Source organism: Taudactylus pleione, unplaced genomic scaffold, assembly GCF_031769625.1.
Source record: "Taudactylus pleione unplaced genomic scaffold, aTauple2 ptg000178l, whole genome shotgun sequence".
In the NCBI taxonomy this organism is placed as follows: domain Eukaryota; kingdom Metazoa; phylum Chordata; class Amphibia; order Anura; family Myobatrachidae; genus Taudactylus; species Taudactylus pleione.
The window spans coordinates 13,183,892-13,190,846 of NW_028284580.1; positions in this window are offsets into that span (position 1 = coordinate 13,183,892).

Below are 6,955 nucleotides of genomic sequence, written 5' to 3' on the forward strand. Positions count from 1 at the left end.
CGGCAATTGCCCCAACATCGGCACCATCGCTGCAACATCGGCACACTTGCCGCATCATCGACTCTCAAAGCCATTATTAAACCATAGACTGCTTATCTATGACAACTGCCTCAACATCAGCACCATCGCTGCAACATCGGCACACTTGCCGCACCATCGGCTCTCAAAGCCATTATCAAATCATAGACTGCTTATCTACGGCAACTGCCCCAACATCGGCACCATCGCTGCAACATCAGCATAGTTGCCGCACCATCGGCTCTCAGAACCATTTAGTAACCCTAGACTGTTTATCTATGGCTATAGCTGCACCATCGGCATTATTGCCGCACCTTCAGCATCACTGCCACACCATTGCTGCACCATCGGCACAGCTGCCACACAATCGGCTCCCAAGCTATTGTCCAAAAAAACAAACTGTACTCTCACAACATCTGGACCATCGATATCCTTATCATCATCAACTGTGTCAGTCCTAACTGTACTTTCTTTACCTATTGAATTCCCCTGTATCTCCATGTGAGCCGCTACTACCTCGAGCAGAAGTCCAGGCGGCCGCCTAAGTACCGATGAACGTATCCTAGTTCCGTTGTTAATGGCCGAAGATCTCGCTAGCTGGATTCTTGTGGTGTCACATGGAGTAGGCAGCGGAATTCGTAACAGTTATAACTGACAGTCATAAATAAAAATAAAGGTAACAATGCAATGTGACCACCTTCACAAATATCTAGTAAATGTTAAGTACAGGAGAAATAGCAGTGATCGCTATAACGGACAGCCTTTTTCAGAAAAAAAAATTAAAGGCAGTATAACACACGGCAGAACTAGCATAAGTCACATACAATGCATTTAAGCAATATACTTGCAATGGGCTCTTAATCAACTAGCAAAAACACAAAGCTTAGTAGGATATTGAGCTCTGTGTAACCTGGCGACCAAAGGAGAGGTATACAGGGAGACTGACCAAACCTCCTGAGATTTGCAGCTACAGTAGTGCACTTGAAAGTGTACTTTGGGCATCTCCTATACAGAGGAGGCTGGGAGGAGCAACCAAGATGCGTGTAAAACTTGCACTGGATTGGCGGCTGGGGGAGGTGTTGCTGGGGAGAGCCTACCTACCCTAGGCTGTATCAACCCTCCGGGTGCACGGGCCTTTATCATGGCCGCCACCACTGTCCCCAGTTATATACCCCAGTGGTCTAGTGGGGAAGCAGTCGGCCCCAGTTCCCCACTACAGCAACCTCCGTCAGGTCTCCACTGCAGGAGGTATGGACTGCCAGGTGGTTCTCCGTCTGGCAGGTGGTAACCCGCCTGTCGACAATTTGTCCCTTCTGACCTTTTGTATTGTCAACTATTTTTCAGTCAACCTTTTGTCCGTCGACCTGTTGCATGTCGACAATCTGGTGTCTATTGAGTGTCCATCAAGACACTAGTGATCTTAGGGCCTGATTCAGACCCGGACGCTATTTGCGGACGGTCGTTCAAAAAAAGGGGCCGGCTATTTAAATTGTGCGCTTGCTCATTGCGGTTTGTTGACGCCTCTATGTCTGAGCGAGCGAACGAAAAATGTGCGCACTATTTTGTAAAGGCGACCCTTTGCCGTTCGCATCACACGTCATCTCCGGTATTTATTAATTAATCGGGTACATCGAAAGGCATCTGAACTGCTCGCAGTGCTTGTGGTAGGTTTTTCCTACCGCAATCACTGCGAGCAGTTCAGGCTAAAAGACAACCAAGTGTCCACTCCCCCGTTTTCAAGCACTTTCCCCTGTTACCACCCACAAACGGGACATTCTGTCAATCAAATTAGCAGCCCCTCGCTGTTTTGCGAGCGCTCGATTTCCGAACACAATGACTGGTTTGCGCATGCGCATTACGACCCATACGCATGCGCAGTTGTGCGAACATCGCTCAGAGCGAACGAGCGGCCGCTTACGAGCGGCTCTGAATCAGGCCCTTAATCCAGATACCACAATAGGTGCAGTACACATTGCATTCGTGCCTCACATGGGAATTATCAGACACAAATGCACACACTATGCTAGGCTGGTTACGCCCAGAAGAGTCATGCTTAAAAAATAAAAACACAGATTTTGGTTGGACATAAATAGCTGCGCATTTAAGTTGGTTTTGTTTACTCCGAATCCCGTAGGAGGTGTCGATTGTATTGTGATTTGGAAAATCTGGTCAAAAATAAACAAATATGCAAACTCAGGGCCTGATTCAGACCCACTCGCGAGCGGCTGTACGCTCGCAAGTGGGTCGATGGTCTGCACTGAGCATGCGCACGACGGAGGGAGCTCCGTCGTGCGCATGCGCCAGACACGACGAGCGAAGGACTTTCCTTCGCTCGTTGTGTCCGATCAAAGGGGGCGTGCTGTCAATGTTGATTGACAGCACGCCCCCTTTGGTGGGCGTGCCGGGGGCGTGCCTCCCTGACGGGGGCGTTCCCACGGGAACGCCTCCCGTCAGAAGCCGGCCCACTGACATCACTAGTGATGTCAGTGGGAGTGATTTTGGCTCTGATAGAGCCAAAATCACTCCGGAGCTTGCGGTTGAAAACCTCAACCGCAGGCTCCGGCTCGCAATTTCGATGGTCGCGATGGTCACGACCATCGCGGCCATCAAAATGCACGCTCGTATAGCCTGTGGGTGGTGACCCACAGCTATACGAGCGTCCAGGAGGACGCTCCATGAAAAAGGAGCCCGGCCCTCATGCAGAGCGTGCGCTCTGCTCAGAGCGTACGGCTCTGAATGAGGGCCTCAGTTTCCCTAAACATTTTCCTCTAATAAGTCAGACATGTTACATACAGCTGTATATATGTGTATCCAACATAGTAAATAACTCACTACTTCCATTCATTATAGGGTGGAGCTCCATTCTTCCAAAAATTTCCTTAGGAACGCCTGCCGTTTGTGGGCGGCCCTACTGACATCACTCGTGATGTCAGTAGTGGACTTCCTGCTCTAATAGAGCAGGAAGTCCATTCGGGCTTGCGGGAACCGAGACCCTACCACAGGGTCTCGTCGCAAGTCGCGACAACCGCGACCATTGCCAGGCCGCTCGCACAAGCTGTGGGCAGTCACCCTCAGCTTTGCGAGCGGCCTAGAGGCGAAAAAAAACAAAAAAACGCCCTGATTCGAAGCGAGCGCCTCTGAATCAGGCACTTAGAGTTTGTCGGAAAGCATCTGGGAAACCAACATATTAAGTTGAGGAACATTATATGATCTGATACCAAAATTAAATTTTGGCATTAATGCTATGTATGGTGCATGCTTAACATTGGACAATGCTATGCCTAGCATTAAGCATGGGTTTGGGAGCATAATACGTACATTAGGAATACTTCAGTGTTTGGAAACTACAAATAAGTATTAATCTATGAAAAAAAATGAAAAAAGAAGACATTTTGGCAAAGAGTCTAAAATGTGATATTGCACCTAATTCTACAAAAGGAAGGAGCCAATGATACAACACTCAGGATCGCAGTTGTAATAACTTAATTTAAGGAATCATATATAAAAAATCATTGGATTTTCAGGAATTTTACTATAAAAGACATATCAAATATACAATAACATTTATAAACCATAACACACAGAAGGTAATGTGGTCTAATGTTTATGAACTCAGCAGAACACATTGGTAATGCACTCCATCTGCGGAACTGATTGTCAACCGCATATCACTCATTATTACATTTTTCGAAACAACAGGTTTATTGAGGTTCTTACAATATTGAACAGAAGGGGCGAAGCCGAACAGAATAAAGAGCAGGGGACGGGGGGAGCAGTTTCTGGTACAAATACAAATCTCCTATAGTAGTCATGGTAACTGAACAAGCAGAGTATTGAAAACATTTTACAAATATGTAGGAGAGGCACTGGTCATATATTTACTAAAGGTCGATTTTAATCGACTTAAAATCAATGAAAATCGATCAACATCGATGTTGTGTTTGTAGGGCTAAATCACACATTTACTAATACTTACAAAAAACAGATCAAAATTGATCAACATCGAAGTTGTGTTTCTGGGGATAAATCACACATGTACTAATATGCGGCAGGACCATTCATTCATCACGGCCGCTCCTGCCGCTCGGAACAGCTGCCCGACCGCCGCCTACACTGAGCACCTGCATGGCCGGTGCACGTGCTGTGGGAGACCGCTCCACAGTGCTGGGCTATAGCACGGACGGTGCACACGTTGCGGGACACGCGGCCCACCAGGCGGCTTGCTGTTTCACACAAATCAGCTTTCCTGTGTCATCATCCATCGTGGCAGACAGCACATATTTGTCACTTATGGGCTAAGTTGTTCATCATCCCCACGATCAGCTCTGTATGAGACACAGCATTTCATTGAATTGCCAGCATTTGATCTGAATCTTCACTATTTTTGTGAGTACTCAGCATTGATACAAGCTGCATAAGAGTATACCCTTCATTTTTATATTTTTATATTCATTTTATTTTTTGTTTCCCGGCCGGGACGAACTGTGACTATGAGATTGATTAGCAACACAATTTATTCCAACATCTATTTATGAATATTATTCTTTCAATTGTTGACATTATTGTTCCTTCACCATTGTCGATGCACATTATCATGTTTATTATTCTTTAGATATTTTGTAATAAATTCATATTAATTTCACCAAGATATTAAATCATTTCAATTTATTTTACTAATCAAGGTTTATTATTGCATCACAGATTAGCGCTCCCTTTTTGTTCTTGTTTCTCTGTTTACACATAGATTAGCCTATCCTTAGGTGAGCTGCTGTTTGTTTGCATACATATAGTATTTGGTGCGCCCCTCATTGTGTTTTTTTCTTCCTTTCTTGAGGTCATCATGGAGATACTAGTGATGGAGAGGTGGGAAAACAGCTGTCATGACAAGCATAAGAGTGACTGCTGGGTGGTCAGTCCAGGACACTGGGGTGGTTTCTTAGAAGCAGCACAAGGGTGTGTAAGGGAGGTTTGTCATCACAAGATCTACAGTGCAGATTTTGCAGGACTGAGTAATGGGTGAAAACTCTGCAGAAAAGCTTAACACCCCATGCATTGTAGAGATTGTACAGTTTAAAGAGGCAAACAAGTTTGCAAGAATCTCTACAAACTTATGAAAGCAAAGGGCCCTGGAGTGCATGATTATGCTTATGTAATGTTTAAGCCCAAATTTAACATAAGAAAAAAAGAGTACCTAAAAACAGAAAGAAAGAACATAAAGAATTAGGAGCGGAGATTAGAGACATTCTCTGCTCTGCACATCGCACCTGTAGGAAAGGCTAAAATAAAGAGCGACTAAAGGGAAGTGCACACAGGAAGGAGAAGCAGCATATCAACAGGAATGCATCTTATTATACATAAAAAGAGACATTTCTGCTACCCGGAGGGAGCAGTCTTGGTTTTTGTTTTGCAAAGACCCGTGGATGCTACATGAACCAGAGGACCTGTTCCATCGATTTGCAAGTACTGTTATCAGTTGGTGAACAAGGGGTATTTTCCTTTACTAAAATATTAAAACATTTGGTGTATGTGTACTGCCATTTATAATTTTTTTTACAGCTGCCAGGCATACCTACACTTGTAATCCAAATGCCATCATGCCCTGGTAGGCTTACTGAGACCAGTAGTCCACATGTAAAAAACATGATTATTAATATATTACCTCCGTACCCACTGCACAAGGGATACAAAGAAAAGAGCCCAGTGCTGGTGATCAATTTGAGAGGAATCCCCACATTTTTTTTTAAACAACAAGCCTGCACAGATCCGAGGGTTTGGCAGTGATGTTAGAAACATTAATGGTAAACCGGTGTTAAATTGTATTCTGAACTTTGGCTTTTCAGTAATTTCCCATCAGTTTGGGCTTTAGTAAATATATCCCTTAGTCTCTGAGACAGCGGGAAATAGGACCAATGACTTTTCTCAAAAGGAGGACCAGATATGGGCAGCAGCTTTCTGAGTAGAGGTGGAGGGGAGATCATCATATCAGGGGATAAGAGGAATTCCCAGATGTCAGAGCATAATGAGGCATTGATCAAGTGTCTTCACTCTGTGCAAGATTCTCTCATGGACAAGCAGAAGGTGGAAGTGATAGCACCAATGATAGCAAATTCCTGAGTCTTGGTGAAGAGAGCTTCCAGGTATGCCAGGAGAGCCTCAAATTCAACAGTTTCTTGAACATTATTGAAGCAGGCGCTATCCCATTGGGAGAGATTCTCAATGTCCTAATTCAAGGCAAGCAGAAGACAACTCTTCTACAGCACCTTGATAGTCACATATCTCAGCCACCTTAGGTTTCAAGGTGTCTGTTCAGAAGCCAGGATCTGCAATTTCCATCATTAGATTGTGGATAACTGGCTATATTGTGGTCTGTTTGATTACTTCAGCAGTGAACAAATTACTACAGAGAGCCATCTTCTCTGTAAGTGAAGAGGCGACATGGATAGACTTTGTTCAATTATAGGTTATCAAACATAGCAGGCTGCACTTACAGTACTGTTTGAGGTGGGAGATGTGGCTGGGACAGTAGAAAGGAGAATGCAAAGAGATGACTGATCAAGTCCACAATATGAGCACATAGCACCATAGTATGTCTGATAATGGTCAGGTATCTGGATCCCTGGTTAGGTAGAGCTTTGAACGTCGGTAAGCCAAGCATTTTTTGCCAGGAGACGGAGATAGAAGTTGAGGAAATTAAATGCTTTATTCTGGCTATGTTGCTTAGATGAAAGAATGAGGATTTGATCATGGCAGACATCTGATGTTTAAGTGTCAAGCTCCAATCCAGAAAACATGATTCAGCACATTCATTGTTTTGCAACGCTAAACCCCCAAGCGTAAGTCCAGTTGCTTAGCTAAGCTGAAGTTTACTCCTTTGGCATTGAGCTTCTATCATAGGGACCTCTGTGATATCAGGATTTAGTCACAGCCAACTGCCATT